Genomic DNA, 23,741 nt, shown 5'->3' with positions numbered 1-23,741 from the left:
TTAATAAGAAGTAACAAGAAAATGCGCAGTTGCAAAAACAAAGAGAAGAGAGTGTCCTAGGGTTCAAGTGAACAGAGATTTTGTTGGGATGTCAGACTGAGACTTAGACTGGTTCAAACTTAGAACAATTAAGAGAGATTTCTAGGAAACTGATTTTTGCTCCACTTGGTCTTATCAAAACTAACAAGGAATGTGTTGGCATTATTTTACACCAGTTACTTGCAGTTGGTGGACAGGCAGGCTCACCAGCCAGAACTTTCATAGCAATGAAAGCCCTTAGTTAAAGGGAGAGCCTCATGAGAGCTCTTAGTTAAATTTTCAGGGATTATTAAAAATCAGTCATTATTAAAAATTAAATTATGTAAACTTCTACTTAAAATAATTATACTAAAACAAAGCTAATAAATACTCAAATTCATCATTATCAATTTCTAATTACTTTACTACATTTTACTATCTCCTCTGCCCTGGAGGTCATTTACATCCATTATATCTGTAAGACTTAAAAGTTACATATCAGTTTGCTTCTGCACCTCTCTTCCCAATTCTGCATTCGGTAACATTACACTAACAGCTTAAAAACTGACCATGGTGGGAGTCTTTACCCACAGAAATTGTCAAATATTACAAATCAAAACTTGCCTTACTGTTTAGTTGATTTCTAAGCTTATAAAAAGTGGCAAAAAAACTGTTAATTTAGATTAAAATTTGTTGCCATTTGTGGCCATTAAATTGTCACTATTACAGATATTTTGAAAATGTTTCCATTTTCTGAAAGCCACTGTCCAATTTAACAAAGAAGTCACATGTGTCATTGCAAAAGAGTGCAGTTCTAACATGTCTGTCTCTGTTGTCTCGTTTTTGTCCTACTTATTAACGTAAATAAAAATATCAGCCAACATCCAGTATATTTTGGGGACTTCTCTCATCATTTGCAAACATGTCAATAGTTGGCTAGAAATAACAAGAGTTCAGCAAAAATCAACAAACATATTCTGCAAGAATCAATGGTGATATAGAATTTATAATAAAGATTGTGGTGCATTTTATTTATATAATGTGTACTATACCACCTTTATATGAGTAAAGATAATAGCAAGCATTATACATTGTATATATAAATACATACATATGCATACACACACACAGCACCTAGAGTACTGATGCTTCAAATGCTGATTGTTACTGAAGTATAAGAATTGGGAGAAATGATGGCATTAATCAACAGATTCCCTACTGGAAGTGGACTTCTCTTCTAGCACGAAGACCTAATTTTTAATTTGCTCCTCTGCCGGATTCCTGTGGGCTGCTCTCTTCAACCGTGTGAAACCTAGTGCTGCATTTGGGTCCTGCACTCTGAGGCTTTCTCTATCAGCAAGCCACAAGCTGGGTAGTTATTGCAACTCCCTCCAGCCCTGGATACATGGCAGGAAGCAGCAGTTTTACTTGGAGTTCACAGTGATTAAAATGTTTTATTGTGAACCAAGGGGAAAAAAAGACTAAAAGTGCTCTGGAAAAAAAAAAAAAATCCTGTTTATTTTTTTCCCTTTCAGGGAGGGCAGGATTTTATTGGCTTGAAAAAGCTCCCCTTTTGAGAGGGAGAGTATTCTCAGGAAAAATCTTGGGGCCTCCAGCGCTGAAGACATGGCAGGATCCTTGAGAATGTAACACAACTCTCATGATTCATTATGGGAGCATTTTCGTGATGAAAATGAAAAACAATAGAACCAAAGTCACATCAAAATAACCACAGTCTCTTTAATTTGCATGTCTAGAATATCATGAGAAGTCACAAAATATCAGAATATCTCTCAAAATCACTTTTTTTTCTTTTCTATCCAATACTTTTAAACACTGAGCATGGCTTCTGACCATCTCTACTCGAAACTGCGTACACAAAAACCCTTTCTTTATTAAAATCATCTCTTGCCTACCAATTACTGCTCTCTAGAATTCTTGTCTAAAGGAAGGGAATATAGAGATGGGTTAAATGGAAAAATATGGCCTAGAGCCAGATAGCCCATGTAGAAATCCTGATTCTGTCACTTAGTAATTTTGTAAATGGCCTTGTGGTTTCTCATCTTTAAACTGGGATAATAATATCAGCACATGACAAGGGTCTGTTGTAAAGATCAATAAAAAACGCTAAAACAGAGTTTGACATAGCATAAGTACTTAAGAAGTATCAGTTGTTATGTACCTTTTCTTCTTTCCTTCTGACTCGTGAATGAATTCTGGCAAGGAGATGGGAAGGGATGCAAGATTTAGAGAGGGAGTAACATTGGGAACCTGTATAAAATATTACTATTCATATCTGCACAAAATATAGGAGCCCATGCAGAAAAAATAGGGGTGAATTTCAAAATGGAAGAGTTCCAGAAAGAAAGAAAGCCCCCTCTTCAGTGATATTTATGCTCTGGGATTACTCACTGTTGATTTGGAGAGACACATTATTGTAAAAGTCCTCATCACTATGTGCATGTCAAATATCTCATTTTTTGTTAAAATTTACATCACTTTCCAAACTACTGTATAGGATTTTAAATAAGAAATGTAGAATGTTTCAAGTGGTGTATATATAATATACAGCTCTCTACACCCCCATGAAATGCAGCCTAATCACCCACTATAAAGGAATCCCCAACCCCCAAATTATATATCTTCATTAAAGCACAGAATGATATTTTTAAAGTCACCTGTATCTGGGCACTAGGGTTAATATACTTGTGCTGAAATTCAAATGTTTTCATATTTAATTCTAAAGTCGTGTACTAACACCTTGGGTAGGGAAATTTTTAGCTTCTGCTTCCAATTTGCACAAATAATCGATGGCTCATTAACAACTCTGTGGGAACACTGCAAAACACACACACGCCTGAGAAAAACAACTAGATGTGACAGGGAGAGTAAAGTCTGTGTCAATCATATTGAAATCCTCTATTACTTTTCAAATGAGAAGTTAGAAAACACTTTGAGTACTACATTAACATAAATAAAAAGAATCTCATAAATTATGCTTGCTAATGAGATTTATAATTTTCAAATTCATATAATAAACAGATTTTATTTTTGCTTTTGCTTTATCCAGAAATTTTTTTCTGTTAAAATATGCTTTTCAAATGCCATTGCCTGTTTCATTGGGGGCATGTTATTTGATCATGATTTTAGAATATTAGATAATGTGATGAAAAGTAATAAAAAAACTATGCACTTGTCTTTTCAGGTGTTTGGGAAATGAGCATTACCATTTTAGTAAACTTGTTTCAACAAATCTAATGTTAGAATACAATTTTGAGAAATCTATTTTTAAAGAAATGACATATGTAGATTTTTATTGTAACAATATCTGGAATTTAACTGGCAAGATGTTATGTAGCCAGCAATGCTGTGGTCGGACTCCTTTACACAATTATCTATGTGAACAAATTACTTTCTGCTTTCAGGGATTTCCAATTACCAGGCAAGGGTGGCTTCAGGTAGAGCATGTTATGACAATGGAATTTAAAATTTGGGAGAGCAAGCAGTATGGTAATATTCGTTTAATGAAAAAAAATCAGCATATTTTTTCTTGATACAATTTTTTTAATAGATCTTTATTGGACTATGATTACTTCACAATACTCTGTTAGTTTCTGTTGTACACCAAAGTGAATCAGTCATATGCATACATAGGTCCCCATATCCCCTCCCTCTTGAGCCTCCCTCCCACCCTCACTATCCCACGTCTCTAGGTCATCACAAAGCACCGAGCTGATCTCCCTGTGCTATGCTGCTGCTTCCCACTAGCTGTTTTACATTCGGTAGTGTATATATGTCGATGCTATTGTCTTCTTTGGTGAAATGTCTATTTAGGTCTTCCACCCATTTTTTTAATTGAATTGTTTGTTTTTTTGATATTGAGTTCCATGAGCTGTTTGTATATTTTGGAGATTAATCCTTTGTCCGCTGTTTCATTTGTAAATATTTTGCCCCATTCTGAGGGTTTTCTTTTCATCTTGTTTATGGTTTCCTTTGCTGTGCAAAAGCTTTTAAGTTTCATTAGGTCCCATTTGTTTATTTTTGTTTTTATTTCCATTACTCTAGGAGGTAGGTCAAAAAAGATCTTGCTGTGGTTTACATCAGAGAGTGTTTTTTCCTATGTTTTCCTCTAAGAGTTTTATAGTGTCTGGTCTTACATTTAGGTCTTTAATCCATTTGGAGTTTATTTTTGTGTATGGTGTTAGGTAGTGTTCTAATTTCATTCTTTTACATGTAGCTGTACAGTTTTCCCAGTACCATTTATTGAAGAGGCTGTCCTTTCTCTATTGTATGTTCTTGCCTGCTTTGTAATAAATTAGATGACCATATGTGTGTGGGTTTATCTCTGGGCATTCTATCCTGTACCATTGATCTATATTTCTGATTTTGTTCCAGTACCATGCTGTCTTGATTACTGTAGATTTGCAGTATAGTTTCATTGCAGCACTATTTACAATAGCCAGGACATGGAAGCAACCTGATACTCTTTTTAAACTCTTCCTGCCATGGCAATTTTTTTAAGTGGTAAAATTCAGGGATAGCAAGTAAAATATTCTTTAAGATATGGAAGAAAAACAGGCTCTTTCTCATTGTTTGGTTATTTAATGTGACTTACTCCCTAGTTTATCTAAATACATGAGTACATGAACTAGATACGGGTTATCTGAAATGTTCTGATATTCACATTTACATAGGAAAGCCCTCTATGTTGTCAAGACATATGCTGGATAAAGTGTAGACAGAAGTTATAACTTGCAAAGTTTTCTATTGGTTGACCCCCTCCCCCAGCCTTACCTCCCAACACTTCCCTTCCACACACCCACATTTCAACTGTACTACAGAAATTACACTACCTAAATGCCACCCATGCATGGGTTATTACTGTCACTGCTTTTTCTTGGGTGGCTTGAAGTACTTAATCATCTACTGCCCAGGTAAACTGATACTTAACCTTTCTTCTTCACCTGATTTACTCCAAGCCATCCTTCCAGATTCAGCTCAGGTATTGTAGCCTCCAGGAATTATTTTCATGGACCATGGCTTTCTCTTACAGGAGGTAAATTATCTCAGTGCTTCTGCCTTCTGATTTAGCACTTATCACTCCATATTGTAATTGTTTGTTTAGTCATCCATTTCTCCCATGTGATGGAAGTCTGTGAGGGGATTATGTTTTACATCTTTATATCCCTTTAAAACCCATACATAGGAGAATGATGCACGACTTCTATCTCCTCCTCTCACTTTGACAATTTCTTTTATTTCTGTGACTTTAACATCCATCTGTTTACTTAAAACTCTCCAATCTAAATCTCCTAGCCACAGTTCTCTCCTGAATTGTAGACTTACACAACCGAAGTATACACTAGAAATGTCTACTTGGCTATATCACAGGCACTTCAAAATCAACAAGTCCAAAATGGAACTCATCTTTCTTTCTGAAATTTAAATTGAGTACTTCTCCAAAGTTTCTCTCAGTAAATACCACAAGAGCAAAATGATTAAATGGTTGGGCTGTGAAGGAGCCAGGTGTTCAAGGTCTGCTATTTATACTAACTGTAATCTTGAACAATCTCTATGCCTCCCATTTCTTATCTGCATAATAAGGATAATAATAACACTTCTCTCAAATGATTGTTGTGTATATTAAATTAGTCATTATATGTAAGTCACTTAGTATACTGCATGGCAAATAGTATGTGGTCAATAAACATTAACCATTGTTTCAATTCATCCAGTTATATAAGCTAAAATCTTGAGTCATCTCTGGCTACTCTTTCCTCTCCCCTTTCCCTACACAACATATATATATATATATATACACACACACGTATACATATATAATATATATAAAGGATATATTTATAAACATGTCAAAACTATTTGTCTCTTAAATTTTGCCATATCTCTTAAATCCATTGTCACCATCCTGTTTGAAACCCACCTTCATCTCTCACCTAGCTTACTCTTACTATCCTTCCAGCTCACTCCAAACTGCACTTCTCTAATCTCTTCACCATGCTGCAGGCTGTGTGACTGTATGAGACGAGATCGGGCGCTTTCAGGGTGGTATGGCCGTAGACAGGCTGTGTGACTTTAACACACACTGCAACACATGGCTAGGATGTTTACAATCCTTGCATCTTCTCTTTGAGGTTAATATAAGTCTAAAATACTTACCTTGTCTCCTGTGTTCCTCCAAGGTCTGGCATTTGCCCACTTCACCCTCTTGTCTATTGCTGTCCCCAACTCTGCCTTCTTTTGCCCTGCTCTGTCAGCATGGAATTTTATTCAGTTCCTCTAAAACACACCTGACTCTCATTCATTTCTCTGGCCTCTTGCCCTTCATACCATGCTGGTCCCTCTTCTTAGAACACATTTCTTCCTTCCTGTAGAAACTTCCCAGGGCCTGAGTGTTCAACTTCCCACAGAAGCCCAGGTCCCTCTTGGTACTTATTTGTTTAGTGTCTATAATAATAGTCTACATTACAACACAGTCTCTGTTAAGCAGGACCAATATCTTTCTTCTTCCCTCTGTCTTAACAGTGACTACTAGAGTACCTAATTCATAGTGAAAATTCAATTTTAAAACAATTGGTTGAGTTAATGAATCCAAATAGAAGATATTTCTAATAGATGATCAACAAATATCTACTAAATAAGTAAATTAAATTTTGTCATTTTTCTCAAAATAAATCTTATTTGGATAAAAATTACAACTATAAAGATGGTTCAGTTATGTAAAATGTGAGATTAAGTATTTGGTGTAAGGTATAATCCAACAATAATAAAACCATAACTTATGACTAACTGTATTTCCCAGTAATATTTAGACCTTTGAGGATCATATTCTTTGTATTAAAATCAGTACACACCTTCTGACCAAAAAAAAAAAAAAAACAATTTTTGGAATTGACACTCTTGATTATAAATAAGGATATAGTAGTTTCTGTTTCGCATCTAAAGATCTTGAAAGTCATTATTCCATCCTAACAATAGGTAAAAAAGCTGAATAGACTGAAAAACCAACAATTTTTATTGGATCCATAAGAGAAAGGGAGGATAGAGGGCAAACTGCTGCCCCCAAGACTGGAGAGACATGTGAATACAGGGAATCATGGCTTCCTGGAGCAGACACACAGGAACAGAAACTACTACAGAAAACAGTGCCAGGGTAGGATTAGAAAGCATGACCCAACTATGTGTTGTCTACAAAAAACCCAGTTTATGTCTAAAAGTAAATAGATGGAGAGAAACACACCATGCTAACAATAATCGAAAGAAAGCAAGAATAGCTATATTAATTTTGGACAGAACAACTTAAAACTAAAGAAAGTTTACATAGATAAAAAAAGGGCATTACATAATGATAAAGGGGTCAACTCTCCTAAAAGACATAGCAACTCTTGACATGTATGCACCTAAGAACAGAGCATAAAACTATATGAGGCAAAAACTGATAGAACTACAAGGAGAAATAGATATTGCCACGATCATAGTTGGAAACTTCAACACCTTTCTGTCAGAAATGGACAGATCCAGCAAACAGAAATCAGTAAAGACCTAGCTGAAAATAACACCATCAATCAATTAATATAAATGACGTCTATAGACTACTTCATCCATCAGCAGCAGAATTCACATTTGTTTCAAGATTACACGGAAGGAACATTGATAGACCAAGATATGTTCTAGGCCATAAAACACACTTAACAAATTTAAAATAATAGAAGTTATGCAAGGTTTGCTCTCGAACCACAATGGAATTAATCTAGAAATAATATCAGAAAGATAGCTGGAAAATCCCAAAATACATGAAGATTAAACAGTGCTAAAAATAAATGAGCTATCATGCCATGAAAAGACATGCACGATACTTAAATGCATATTACTAAGTGAAAGAAGCCAATCTAGAAGGCTACATGCTGTATGATCCATCTGTATGACATTCTGGAAAAGGCAAAACTATGGAGACAATAAAAAGATCAGTGGTTGCCAGGGATATGGTGAGGGGGTGGGGGAGAAAAGGATAGGCAGAGCACAGAGGATTTCTTAGGGCAATGGAAATACTCTGTATGATATAATGATGGATATATGTCATTATACATTTGTCCACACCCACTGAATGTACAACACCAATGGACGTTGTACTATGGACTTTGAATGACTATGATCTGTGAATGTAGGTTTATTCTACGTAAAAAAAATATACTATCCTAGTGAGTTATGTTAATAATGGGGGAGGCCATGCATTTGTGAGAGTAGGAAATATATTGGAAATCTCTACTTTCCTCTCAATTTTATTGTAAATCTAAAACTGCTCTGAAAAAATCGTCTTAAAATATAAGGTTATATAGACCCTATAACAAGCATATAGTATATAAATACTTGAACTTTCTCAGAAAGTGTGAAATAACTCTGACATTGGGATAATCTCACAGTCTACAGTGATTAACATGGTGATCTCTGGAACTGGGCAGGCATGTGTTCAAATTGATGATTTGCTTCAAAGTCCATGAGTTTAATGCATGGGGTTATTAATTGCATAAAGCTGCTCTATTATTTATTTGCATTTGAGATAACAATGAACATTTGTTATAGTACATTTATATAGTACATGCTTTTAGTTTTCTTTATTGGTATATTTTCTTGCAGCTGAAAATAGGAGATTTGTGTTGTCTTAAATTATGAGAAGACAATGATTTCTTTCTGGCTCATATTTTTGGTTATACCTAGAAGTGTATGCTATATGGTTATTACTCACAAATAAAGGGATAAAAAGAGAAAAAATATAAATATATTACATATAATTTCCCTTCTTCCCTGTTATTATAAAATAATCTAGATTTATATAAAATATTTTAATTTTTATAAATCTATGTAAACTTGATCATCTGTTATAGAGAATAAAGTTAAAAAATTCCGTGAAGTAAATATTCAGGGCAAAATATTTGTATCCATTGTATCCAAAGTAGTATCCATTATGTTCAAACTAATAGGGAAAATTATTCTGTTTATATTATTTATATTTAGAGTAAAACTGAGATAAACATATTGATGATTTATTATATTTTAAATATATATAATGGTTTAATTTAAGGTGCAGACTGACTCTAGATCTGGACTGTATGAATGAAAAATTCTTTAAGAGAAGTTTTTTAAGAGCATGGATAAGGAAAAAAATAATTCTGACTAGGGTAAAATATCCTTTTACAGGAGAGAAGGCATTTGTCCTGGAATTTTAAGGATGTGTACAGTTCCAGAGGGGTGACAGTACTGTCATTTCAGGAATGGTATTATTATCAGGAAAGGCAAGATTGGGGAAAAGTCATGGAGAATTAAGGTTCTGTGTCACTGGTGTGACAGGAGCAAGTGTGACAGGGTGGGAACATTTTGGAAATCAAGAGTAGGGCTACAAATTGATATTCAAATTTGAAGGGCACTGAATATGATGCTCAGAGTTTCACAAGAGGTAATCAGGTAGTATCAATATTTCACCCAGACAACAACACTGTCATATTTGTGCTTCAGTGAGTTATCAGTGCCCATGTGAAGAAAGATCTTGAGATAAATTGAGGACAGTAGATAACATCTTAATAATCTAAATAAGCAGACATGAATGTATGCCAGTGAAAAGAAAAGCAAAATATTTAAAAGAGACTTTCAGAGGTAGTATTTATGGGGTTTATTCATGATGTGCCATAGGGTTTAGAGATGTAGGAAAACTGAAAACTGTTATCAGAGTTCATTTCTGCTTTATTGAAAGTATGTTGATATTAACTGGGAGAAATATCAGAAAAGAAGCAAGTTTTAGGGAAAATATAAAAAATCTGTTCAGGATAAAATTGTACTCTGAAAAGGGATGAGACTTTTGTATCATCCTCAAACAATTTATAGCTCATATGATGGAGATGGATAAAATTGTCCCAGGAAGGAGGTTAGAATAGCGAAAGGATGAGAGGATTGTACTTTAAACTTTGAGAAGCAACTGTATTTAAATTATTCCTATTAGCTTTTTTTTTTTAAATTTTATTTATTTATTTATTTTTTACTGCTGTGTTGGGTCTTCGTTTCTGTGCGGGGGCTTTCTCTAGTTGCCGCAAGTGGGGGCCACTCTTCATCGCAGTGCGCGGGCCTCTCACTATCACGGCCTCTCTTGTTGCGGAGCACAGGCTCCGGACGCACAGGCTCAGCAACTGTGGCTCACGGGCCTAGTCGCTCCGCGGCATGTGGGATCTTCCCAGACCAGGGCTCGAACCCGTGTCCCCTGCATTGGCAGGCAGATTCTCAACCACTGCGCCACCAGGGAAGCCCCCCTATTAGCTTTTAAAGAAAAAGCTCAGCCATTGAAGAAGATAAAGTTTAAAAAAATATGTTGACCAGATCAACAGAAGTACAAGAAAAGCAAAGTGTAATGAAAATAAAATTAAAATGGAAATAATTTTCAAATAGGAGGAATTTTATGGCCAAATGATACAGTTAGTGTATCATTTGAAATGCTGAAAAACAATCTAGTGTTACAAATTTCCACCCACCTAAAGGAAACTTGGTAATAGGTTTGACTTGATTTTAAAAGAAAATTCAGTGGTGTACGTGTTAAGTTAAAATACTTTATATTGTTTCCTATCATCCAGTATTAGAGGTTCTTTGCATTACTGATATTTTATATAATTTGTTTATTTCTTTATCTTTGATATTATAATTTCACACCCTCAAAGCTCATTCATTATTTACTACATGCAATGCAGAATTTCTGCCAATGCATCTGTGGGGAATATGCTTTAAAAAAAGAATAGAATCTCTGTGATGTCTAAATGTCATTCTTCCATTTCAAAGTAGAAAATTCATGAAACAAAGATAGTCTCATTTTTTAAATAAATATAAAACTTTAATGTCTTTCTTTTTGAGCAATTAAAATACGCCCTTATGATTATTTTTCTCTCTGGGAATACGATCAAGATTGTTTCAGCATGTGTTTGTAATCATGCTAATCTGAGTAAAAGGGTGTTAATTATTTTATAAATATTTGATAATTTGTCATTTTATATGTAACCTCTTAGGTGCAAATTCACTAAGGTAAATATTTTATTATACTTAGGAAATATGGAAGATATTAATTTATTTGCAAAGATTTATTCATCCTGATATATATTTTTAAATGTGTGAAAGGTATTTTGTATTTAATGAAAACTTGATTTTCACCATCTGCTTCACTGTCTGTTTCTTATGTTGTATTTTATGGTTTATAATAAAGGAGGAGCATTTTTTAATAAGCAAAATATTATTTTCAGTACAAAGAAAGCACATGTACACACTGAAATTACTTCTGATTATGTTTGGATTGTTAGATTCTTTTATGATGGCATATGGGATCGAATGGAAAGAAAGGCAAAATTAAAAAATACTTGAAGCTTTTTTGCAAAGTCCCTGGGTTGGCTGCTTTATCACAATCTATTACAGCTAATGAGAGTCATCGAGAGTCTAGTGTCACTCTGGGAACCTGGTTCAGCACAATGGCTGGGCTTAGCTGAGTAGAATCTGGCATGGAGAAGGATTGCTTGAGTGCAAAATTGATCCATAACTTTATACTCCTACATCTCACCTGATCACCTAAAACCTTCACTTCCTTATCTATACAGCAAGTACAACCATCATACCTACACTGTGGGTTAGTTGTAGGACTAACAAGTAAATGTACATACAGTACTTAATAGAGTTCTATTTAGCCAGTCTCTTAGTAACTTCTCAGTGATAAGAGGTTATAATGTTAATGATGAAAAGAACTCTTTCTTTCCAGGAAAAAGTCAAAATTCCAGATTTGGAGGCTCTTATAACTAAGGTATGGTAATAAGAACATAAACGCCAAATGGAACCATTTCTTTTTAATGTGTGACCTCAAATAAGTCATCATAGAATCTCATTTTCTTTCTAAATGGAGAATTGTATGGCCAATGTCCCTGAGTTGTTATGGTTGGGAATACTAGTGATTTGCATGAAGGCAAAGGGATCATGGAGAAGAAAGTTTAAAAGTGTGCCATGGGATTGTGGCAAAACAAGAAAACTAGAGAGAACAGCTTATATTTTTGGTCACCAGACTGGACCCAGGGAGTAGATTTTCCTCATTTCTCCCATAACTTAGCAACTCCAATGAACTGAGGTCTGGAGGAAATGCATTGCCATATTGTCAACCTAAGAAGGTAGCATATAAGAATCCCCAGAGCCCACAGCCTGGACATCACAGGGCTCCCTGGTTAGACAGGTGCAACTTTGCACCCATAAGCATCATGTTGTTCTATAGCACATGACAGGGCTTACCAAGAATGGAAAAGCCTTATTAGAAATCCAACATACTTGGATTTCTATACACGCTATCAAGCTTCCCTAAGCCTGGGTAAAATGTCCACAAATAGCTCACAAATAGAACTTGGAGCATGGGGGGAAACTAGCAGGAGTTCTATGTAGAAGTTGGAGCCATACAAACAGAATTGAGTGTAAATGGTAGTGTGGATTCATTTACATTCATTTATAGCCAATAAAATACAGAGTTTGAGAACTTTTAACTATTTTGTACTTGGTGCTTTATTGTCCCTTTTCTCTAGAATCATCATAATAATACTGTGGGTAGTGTTTTATTTTATTCTAAGCTTGTTAAGCCTTATACATTGGCCATTTACTACTTTTGTACTTAGGGAGAGATTTTGAGGCTTATACTTCTTAAAGTAAATGAAATTCATATTCCATTTATTTCCCGAATCTTCCAGAGCAAAATTATTTCGATTTCCTCTTTATTTTGAATAATTTTATACCTTACATATATTTTTTATATCAAACTTTAAAAACTTTTCTATCATTTTTTCTTACCCTCAAGAAATCCTTGCCACAGATTTCTATAGTGATTTTAAGTGCTTTTATGCCATCTTTATATAAAACAATTATTTACAATTATTATTAATTGAAATATTAAATATCTAGCCTATTGTGAAATAGTGTGGACCTCTATATACTACAAAACTGCTGAGAAAATGGTGTTTTACTTTTGAAAAATTGAAACTGACAGTCATGTATATTGTTTTCCCCAAAGGATGAGAATATTTTGTTGATAAATTTAAAAAATCATAAACATCTCTATCTCTATCTACCTATCTATCTATTGTATATGTATATAATATATGTTATATATATTATAGTGTGTGTATGTTTGTGTATGTGTGTGTGTGTATCTATTCATGCTGATAAAGTTGAGTAAAATATAATAACTGACATGTCGGTAAAATTGAGTAAAATAGTTATTTTTTAAAAATATAATAGCTAAAGTTTGGCATTCTGGAATGGCAGAATAATGAGCTTGGTGGACCCGTCTCTCTACCAAAACTACAATTTAACCGCTGAATTTTTTAAATTAAATTGTCTGGAACGTGTCTTAAGGGCATACAACAAATGGGGAAATATTCTTTCAAGAAAATCTCCTTAAATCTTGGTGAGAACAGCAAGAATCTGTTATTTGAAACACGACCTGCTCTCTTACCTGTCTCCTCCCCCAGATTCTTATTACAGGACTGCATTTCAGGTATTTTACTCTTGATAAGGGTAGCCAAGAAGACAGGGGCTCCCTGTCCCGCTAGATCCTAGTGCGACCACAGTTTTACCCTGGCAGAGGTGGGCTGCTGGTATTTCTTATTTCTTAGCACTCTGTTAGAGAAGATCTATCTTAGGCAGGGCTGAGAAGACAGTTTCTTTTCTCACACCCAGTCCCAGTCATAGACTGGAAACTCTACTCCAGCCACAATGCGGTGAAAGTAGGATTCCAGTTTTTCTACCTCATCTTGCTCATAAAGCGGAAGTTTCCACTCAAGCCAAGGAGAGCAGAGGCTGACACGACACCGGTGCTCATTATGCTTGAGGTCATTGTTGAAAATAATGTAGATCTTTGTGGAGAACAATCCAGAGGAAGCTGGTAGCTCCAGGATATAAGCAAAATCTGAGAGCAGTCACAAGTTTAATGGAGAGAACCAGGGAAAGACAGTCAGCTAAGAAAGCCCTCCTGGATCACAGTCAACTCTGTGGGGTCTGAATGGCTGTGCGTGTGCCCTGCTAGGTTGTTCCCACATAAGAGCAATCATAGCAGAACATGGGGCTGACTTGAGAGCATTCCCAAACCACACAGACTCATCACCATAAGGCAGTAGCTTGACTATAATAGGGTGCTTAAAAACAGCCTTTAACCAAACTCACAGCAAGGCAAGACAAGGGAAATAGAAGAATGGGAAAATGTGAAACAAAAAGAACAAAAAATGGCAGACTCAACCCTAACATATCACTTACCTTAAGGTCTAAATATACCATTTTTAAGGCAGAGATGGATGTATTGACATAGATAAAAATAAAAGTAAAAAATAACAGAATTCTCACAAGCCAACTGTATGCTGTTTACAAGTAACTCACTTCAAATACAATCACATAGGTAGGCTGAAAGTAAAAGAATGGCGAATATATATCATGAAAATGTTAATCAAAACAAAAAATAGGAATGGCTCTCTTATTGTCAAAAAAAAATAGACTTCAGATCAGAGAAATTTACTAGACACAAAGAGTGACATTATATATTGATAAAATGATCAATTTGTATACACTAAACAGAGCCTCAAAATAAATGAAGCAAACATTGATAGACCTCAGAGTATAAATAAGCCTATTCAAATTTATATTGGGGGACTTCCCCAGCCCACTCTCAAACACTAGGCAGAAAACCAGCAAGGATATGGAAAAACTGAAGAACACAAGCAACCAACAGTTTCTAATGGACATGTATAAATACTCCACTAAAAAACAGGAATACACATTTTTTCAAACACTCTTGGAATATTCTTAAAATGTCAAAGATATTGAAATGGAGACCAGTTCATGGTAGCCAGGGATAAGGGGCTAGGGAGTGGTAGAAGGGAGATGGGTGTGGCTATGAAGGATCCACCACAGGAAAGATCCCTGTGGTGACGGAACTGATCAGTATTTGACTATATCAATGGCAATATGCTGGTTATGATATTGTACTATAGCCTGTCAACATGTAACCATTAGGCATTCTGGGTAAAGGGTATGTGGGACCTCTTTGTATTACATCTCACAACTGCATGTGAATCTACAATAATCCCCAAAGGCATTTGATTTTAAAACATTTTAAAATATTGATTTTTAAAACAGCAGTGTTAATTTGCTAATTAAACTAGAGAGAGACTCTTTATTCAAGAACAGAGTCTCCAGGAACTAAAATTGGATTATGGAAGATTCTGTTGGGCTTGAGGTGCTGTAGCATCATACGTGCATGCTTGGGACATGGTAAACATTTTTCTATTATAGGGGTTTAGATAATCAATGTGATAACTGTTGCAAGAATCGTGCATAAAAATTATGAGAGAACATGTGAAGACAGTCAGAATTGTTTTCCTGGCATGGAGAAGGAGCAAGGATCATTAACTAAGTTTGAAAAATAAACATTCTAAGATAGCAAAGGAAGGAAACACTTTCCCCTAATACTAAAGATGTAGAAAGACTTGGAGGTATAAATATCAATTTTGATTTTGAAATGTGATGATTTGTTTTTGGAAGTTTGAGTGTCATACATTATTAAATGTTGAGCATTTTTAATATGAGAGATATTATATTGCGGAAGTAGTGGCATAGACCTCCAGGGCAGGCAGAGCTGTTTAGGTTTCTAGTTTTTGAACATGTGGTCTTGGACATATAACTTAACCTCACTAAATCTCAATTTCCTAGGAACAAGAATACATCCCTGACAAGGTGGTTGCTACCTGTAACTATTATTTAGTTACCAGCAGAAGAACTAGATAGCCTTATTTTCTCTTAAACTAAAATATTTTATTTGAAACAGTTTTTTCATCATTTTTATGGACACCAACTGGCATTCAAACTTGCAGTGGTTCTCAACCTGGCTGTACACTAGAGTCGCTTAGGAAGCATATAAAAAGCAATGGTTCCATGACCCATCTACAAAGATTCTGATGTAACTATTTAAGGATGGAACCTTGATAAGAGTATTTCATTTTTAAAGCTTGTCACTTAATGATCATCTAGGGTCGAGAAACATTATATTCATTTATTCAGCTCTGTGGGGTTATAGTTTTCCATTGACTCTGGCATGTAAGTCCATTTGAATACAATATTCATTAAAGCATAAAATATACTTACAATCTTTATGAGTAATATAGTTTTATGTGACAATTTTTTAGTGTAAAATGTTTAACTGTTAACAACTAGTTAAAATAATTCTTGCTTCCTTTATGTTGTTTAATATAGAAAATGTGGTATCAATTAATTGGGCAAATCTTTGAGGAAATTAACTGTATGACTGAGGATTTTACCTAAAATTTCTTCTTTTGTCTCATCTTTACTGAAGTATAGTGATGTTCGATTTTGTGTAGAAGATATATCAGATTCCCAAGTTCTAGTGACACCATGACAAGTGTTTTCTCATATATTGTGTCTGAAACAAAAGGCTTTCATTTTGGCCAACAAAGTCTATAATGTAAAGCTTTTAATAATTAGCAACTCAAATATACTTTGCCTCCAAGGCAGGGCTTGGCCAGGCTCAACCAGAAAGTCTGGTATCTCCCAGAACAGTCCACTGAGAAGTCATATATGTCATTTAGACATGCTTAGATTCTCCATATATTTTTCCCTGGATTATTAAAGTGTCACAATGGCAGTTGTATTTTAGAAAAGCTGTGTTATAATTATAATCTAAATTTATGGAGGATAGGTATAAGAAACATTCATTTCTCTCTCTTTTATAACTGCATTTCAAGACACTCTCCATGTTTTCCTATGTCTCTTTGATAAGAAATAACACAATAAGCAATGCCATAAATTTTGTTTGGGAGTGGAAACAGTTACAAAAATAATTTAACTAATTTGCGTTCTTTTCTATGTCAGTCAAATAAGTTGATGTATTTTTCGTTTTTGCCATAGCTACAAGGAAGCTCAAATTTATAGAGCAGATATTAAAATTAGGAAATCTCTGCTACATGGCAATATCTACTTCTATTCTTTCCCCCTCCTTTCCTCCCTCCCTCCCCCAGTTTCTTTCTTTCTTTCTTTCTCTTTCTTTCTCTCTCCCTTTCATTTTCCCTCTCTCTTTCTTTTTTCCTTGTTTAGTTAATATTTTTTCCCTTTACTCTGTAATTTCACAGTTGTGAGTGGTCTCAGATTTTGTTCAAATTTCTCAGTATTATATTTAAACATGTTATGTAAAAATATGTGATACTGCATAAACAGATGCATTGTCCTTATATAAACTAAATCTTTACAGCTAATGACCCTGTTGATCAATACTCCAGTCCCCCAGTCCTTGGTTTCTCCTACATTCTGCTCCACTCCTCTCATTGCCTGGAAGTTATCAGACTAGTCATCATACTCCAGATTTTTTTGCCCCTTCACACATATATATGCTCCAATAGAAAACATTTAGTATTTCTGTGTGTCTTTGTAAACATAAATGACATACCATACATATAATTCTGTGACTTTTTCAGAAGTATCTGGAGGATACGGCCATAAAATCTGTGTAACTATAAATCTACCTAATATTTTAGAGACATTTGTTTTTTCAATTATGAATAATGCTGTATGTTCCTCCTTTAACACAGGTGTGAATATTCACTGTGGACAAAATTAAGAAATAAAATTACTGGACTATTGAATATTCACATTTTTATTTCATTGAACACTGTCAAATCTGTTACAAAGATAGTCTAAAATTTAAAATACTACCAGCTTTTTATGAAAGTACCCATCTTACCACAATCCAATAAACCCTTTAATTTTATTTTTGAAAAAATTGCCAGTTTAATGAGAAATATATCTATCCATATATCATCTATCTATATCTATCTGCAAACCTAATAACTAGTATCTTCTTGATTATTTCTCAGGATGAGCTTCTTTTCATACAATCACTGACTATTTGTATTTTACCTTATGTGAGTTGTCTATACATATCCTTTCACTATGGATTGTTATTTTGTATGATTTCTAACAATTTAATTTTAAATCAAGATACTAATCCTTAGTCTGTAATATAAATGTTACACATTTTATTGGTTTTCCAAATATCCATTGACTTTGTGTCATCTTATAGAAATTTAAACATTTTAATTTAGCATGATCAAGATTTCCAATTTTTTGTCATATGCTTTATTTGCCTTGTTTAGAAACACTTCCTGTTCTCCATGAACATAAATAATTGCTGTATATTTTCTGATAATATTTTTATTGTAGAATTTCTTACATTTAGTACATTAATATAGCTATCTTTTCTTGCATAATATAATGTAGGGAATCTAACATTATTCTTTTTATTTGACCTTACCTTGAAACTGAAATATAAATTTTCCCCCCGTGAAGATAAAACACCACTTAAATATATATTTATGTATTAATATAAATATATTGTGTTATCTTAATGTATTAAATATATTAAGATAAATATAGCACTTATTTTTTGATGATATTTTTATTGCCGCTCTTCATGCACATATTAAATATCAATTCATATATAATGTTGAGCAATGCATTCCAAGGAAAGTATTCAATATCATTGTCCTATAAATTTCTGACTAATGTATAATAATATTCTTTGGGAAGTGTGAAAAGTTTGAATTCATGTTTGAATTATGTCTTGCCTGACTTGTAGATCCACTTAAAATGAACTACTATTGTGCAGCTTGATTCTTTTTTTCCTTTGCTTTGAGCTGACTCATCCTGTATATGTCCTAGAATTAATAATTCTATGGAAGTTGAAAGAAGCTGGAATAAAGAGCAGCTGATTTTCAAGATTTAGTTTCCTGTTTGATAACCTTATCAGTATACTACCAGATGTTACAGTAATCATTTTCTCCACTGAAGCAGCTGTGATTTTTATGTGGAATACCTAATTGGTCATCATGAGGGCTATGTTACTGCCAACTTCAGGGGAAGTCATTGAAATTGGATTAAAGTAAGAACTGGATTATTGCTATATGGGGCCCTAGGAAGCTTTGAGCACTTTTAATTGACTTGGAGCCAACAAAGAAGAAAATCAGCTAGTCAAGTCCAAATTTGTGTCTGTTCTTTATACTTAGGGCTATAAGAACAGAAAAGCCTAGCGAGTGTTCAAATTTAAAAATAAATTATTATTTAAAAATGTTTCCCTCTTGCATTAAAATGATGGTTTAAATAAACCTAAAGGATAATGAAATTTATGTAAATATAACTAAAATATTAAAATAATCAAGAGGAAGGGAAAATGACCTATTTTTCATGCATATTCTGTCAAACCCTGTTCTAGGCACTTTGAGGCACAGTATTTTATATCAATATTATGCTCAGAGGAATCAAATAGAATAAAATAGAAGAAGACTGCTTGATTATGCTATGCAGCATTTTCCCCCAAACTTTCCTATTTTTCTGGCATGCTTTATAAGAATCAGTTGCAGCATAAATAGATTTTCTGTCCTACAAAACAGTTTGTCGATTTTTTCTTATATAGATGTAAACATCTGGTGTCTCTAACATTATGCTACGTTTCTGGTTTTCCAAAATGCATTCACTCTGTAGAAACGAGTAAATGGCGTAATGAGATAAATTAAGTTTTAGAAGGTCTTTTAAATTATTTATGCACAAAATTCATGGCTGTGCATTCTCTTTGTAAATAGAGTTCACATTTATACACTGTGCCAGTTTGGAGAAGCAGACCTAAAAAAAAAAAAGGGAGATTTTCTTTTAATAAAACACTAATCTTTTTCAGCATTGAAAAAAAATCCTATATAAGTGTCCTGCAATATTCCCAGTTACCACAATATCAACTATGGCTTAGGTTGAATGACAGATAACAGAAATGAAATTTAGATAGAAGACAAAATAACTTCATCTTTACTTATACATACATGGAAAAGTGATTACATTTTTCTGCTTCAGTGATGGGTAGAATCATCTGATTAAATCAGTTTAAAGATTCACCTAAGAGCCCTTGTTAAAGGTATTTATTTGGACATCATGATTTTGTTTTATTGATTACATTGCTTGTAAATATGTCATTTATATGACCTTAAGAATAAAAAATAATAAATAATTACTTAAGAAATTTGGTATGTGTTTTCATTTTTTCCCCGATTCTAAAGAGAATATTTTTGGGGAAAAGCCATTTCTACTCTAGTGACTTTTGAATAGGTTTCTGTGAAATTGATTAGCAGTGGGGAATTTCCCAAGAATTAATAGCCAGAGCACAACATCTTCTTGTATTCTCTTTCAAATAATGAAGTCACCATTCTCACAGCCAGGTGGGTTCAGAAACTTGGATGTTACCGTAGTGACTTTCCCCACTCCTTCATCTGTCCGCCCAGTCAGGAACTGCATCCTGTCATCCTGTTACCCCTGTAAAGTCTCTCTATATTTTTTTAACCTAAAGTATTACAGTAGAATCCTAAGCCACTGATGTCTCCAGTAGCTTCCGTCTTCTAATCCAGCCTTATTTTTAAGGCACAGGTCACCCCTTGCTGGTTTATATTTCCTTAAAAGCGTTGCTGCTACAAGATGGTCTCTACCTAATAAAGGTACAAACACTATATAAACTTTATTCGAATTGTTCTAAATATTTTCCCAATCTAGCTTCCTTTACATAATTTTCTTTATTCTTCTGTGCATCCAATGTTGCATTCACATTTGGACTATATGTTTCCTAAACAGATCATCTATTTTTAAACTGCCTGATTTTGTTTATTCTCTTCTTTCAGCTTACAGTTCCCTTCCACCCTATCTCAACCTTTCAAAACTCTAGTTATTCTCCACTGAATTATTTCAAGTGCCACATGGACAGGGACACCCCCAACACATACACACACAGTTAATATCAATCTTTATTTTTACTGCTCTCATAGTTGAGAATTTTGGTATCGTGGAAAGGGAAATACATTTTGAGATAGATACTTTTCAGTTTTAACCCTTGGATTTTCTACTTATTAGCTATAAACATAGCTGATCCTAAATGAATATTTGCTGAGTGCTTATATGATTGATGATAAATAAAACTGAACCACTTAATTATGAAGACCTGAGTAAATGTAACAAAAGATTAGTATCCTTAATTTATAAAGAATAATAACAAATATAAAATAAAAACTTTAGCAAACCCAAAAGAAAAATGAAGAGGTCATACACAAAAGAAAAACTGCCCATAAGAAAAATTAATTTTAGCGGTGAAAGAAACATTTGAATCGATGATACAGCATATTTTATCTACTACATCAACTGCTGGGACTATAGTATTTAAAGCTGAGTTTGGCAAGGCTGAGAGGAGCGAGCGGTCTCACACACTGCTAGCAGGTTACGTAAATTGGTACAGCCTCTTTGGAAGTTTATTTGGGAAGATGGATAGAGTCTTATAAAGGAACATTTTCTTTGTTGCAGTAGTCGCACTTCAAAATTCAGTCTTTGGAATCTCCATAAGTGTTGTCAGATATTTACACAAAAAGTGTTCAATGTAGTTCTCAATTAAATCAAACTTTAACAATGGTTATCTCCTGGTGTTAGAATTATAGATAAATTTGAAATCTTCAAACTTTTGATGCATTTTCTATAATTGATTAGATTTTATATTCAAAAAATAAATATTAATTGAAAGATGATTGAGGGATTTCTGTATCCCTTATTTTTACTTAAAGGAACAATAAAATAATACAGTGAGGAAAGTATAGAAAAAAAGAGGAAGAGAGGCCAAACCCATAATCAGCACAATGAAGTCCATTTAACACGGGAAATAGGGAAAATAATTACTAATTCAACATAAAATTTTTACTTTAAAAGACTTTCCCCAAAAGTACATATATTCAGTTACTTTGTATGAAAGTTAAGGTTATACTTTGTATGTACAATGAATTTGTATATGGTACACATGATATAAGGTTTTTTCTTTATTAGGTCTGAATATGTCTAAAATATTCCAATAATGTTTAGTTGGCCATTAAATTATATTTCTAGTATTTCCATTTTCTTTAGACACGGGCTTTTTGCAGTCACATATGCTGTATCAGAGCATGATTTAAATAAAAATAGCACAATACTGAATAGTATATTCCATTTCTAGCTGGTTATAAGTCCCAGGGAATATCTTTTGCTAACATTATTGTTGTTTTAGTAAATGAATCTGGATATAAAATTTCCTTTCCAGTGATGTAATTTCAATGGACATTTTAATAGAATTAATGCCCTTCACATTAGCAAATCAGGCTGCTTAAATAGTTGTTAAATACTGAATATAGGTCTTCCTGAATAACAGGATTTGTAAAGACATACAGCTCTATAAATGCACCTTGTATTTTATCAAAATTGCTTGCTCTCTCCTTTTCTACAAAATATATTTAGATATCATCATGCTTCTCAATGGAGTCGAAACAATACATAGAGCCCCAAAATAGTGTTGATTTCCATGATGACAGGAAAGATTGAGTGAAAATGTTAGGAATATTCATAAAACATTTAATACCTCACATTTATGGAAGCAGAAGTCCATTTACTATAATGGCCATCTGTAAAAGTAGGTTCAGTTCAGAATACATGTTTGGCTGGGTCTACAATTAGTGGTTTTGGTAATGATTAATTTATATGTGGTTATTTTTTAAATGTTTTTTCAGAAGACACTGGAGTCAAAGCTCACATATTAATTAGTTTCAAGAAAGCTCTGGAATGGTCCAGTCAATGCAGTGCATCTCTGATGATTGAAATATTCTGGTGCCACCATGTGTTACATGTTTCAGCAGAGCAGTAAAGCAGAGAAATAAACAATTAAAAAAGAAAAAGAAAAGAAAAGAAAAAAAAAACAAGGCAGGGTAGGATGAGGAAAGGAGCCATTCTCAGCCCTTTCAAAGAGTAGGATCTTTTATTTCGGGTTCCGAAGGATATATCCTCACTGTGATCCAGACAAAATCATCCCCTTTTGAAGAGTCTGCAGGGAATGAAATTATCTGCTCAATATTGTTGGCCTCCTTTCCATTATCTAGGTTTCAGAGTGAGGAATAGCACATATTTCTGTAGAGACGATACAGTAAAACACTAGTAAGATAAATTAGGAATACTCAATTTCAACAATGTCTGGAATGTAGTAGAAATTAATAAAATACATATTAATGGATAAAGAAAATTGTTACTGCAAACTTTTCTTATCCACTAAAATAAAATTTGTCTTTGATTCTTAAATACTGGCAAGCCAATTCAAACTCAGGCTATTCTTCTCTTTTCTTATTATATCATAAAGCTTCTAAAAGAAATCTATACCTTTGATCTAATAATATAACCATACTCATGGTTTTAAGTGACAACTATTGTTAAATTTTCTCTAGAAGCTTCATTAATTTATTGTATCATTTAAATAGACATTTCCAGAAATTCAGTACAGAGATAGTTGCAAACTGGTTTCTGAAGTATTGACAGATAAATTATCTCAATTTTAATATTTTAATATTTTAATCTCCCTAATCTATCCACACGTATGGACTGAAATGGACATTTTATACCAGACATTTAAACAAATAAATGAGGCCTGTGCACTGGATTAGTAAACAAAGAAGAAGGATGCCCCACTACCTGTCCGTCCTATGTTCCTACCCCTAAACCCAGTGCAGGATAATCTGTGGTGATGGTGGCATGCACCTGTGTGCATTGACTGGGAATGCAAATTTAGA

Source organism: Eubalaena glacialis, chromosome 6, assembly GCF_028564815.1.
Source record: "Eubalaena glacialis isolate mEubGla1 chromosome 6, mEubGla1.1.hap2.+ XY, whole genome shotgun sequence".
Classification (NCBI taxonomy): Eukaryota; Metazoa; Chordata; class Mammalia; order Artiodactyla; family Balaenidae; genus Eubalaena; species Eubalaena glacialis.
This window is presented reverse-complemented; position numbering follows the sequence as displayed.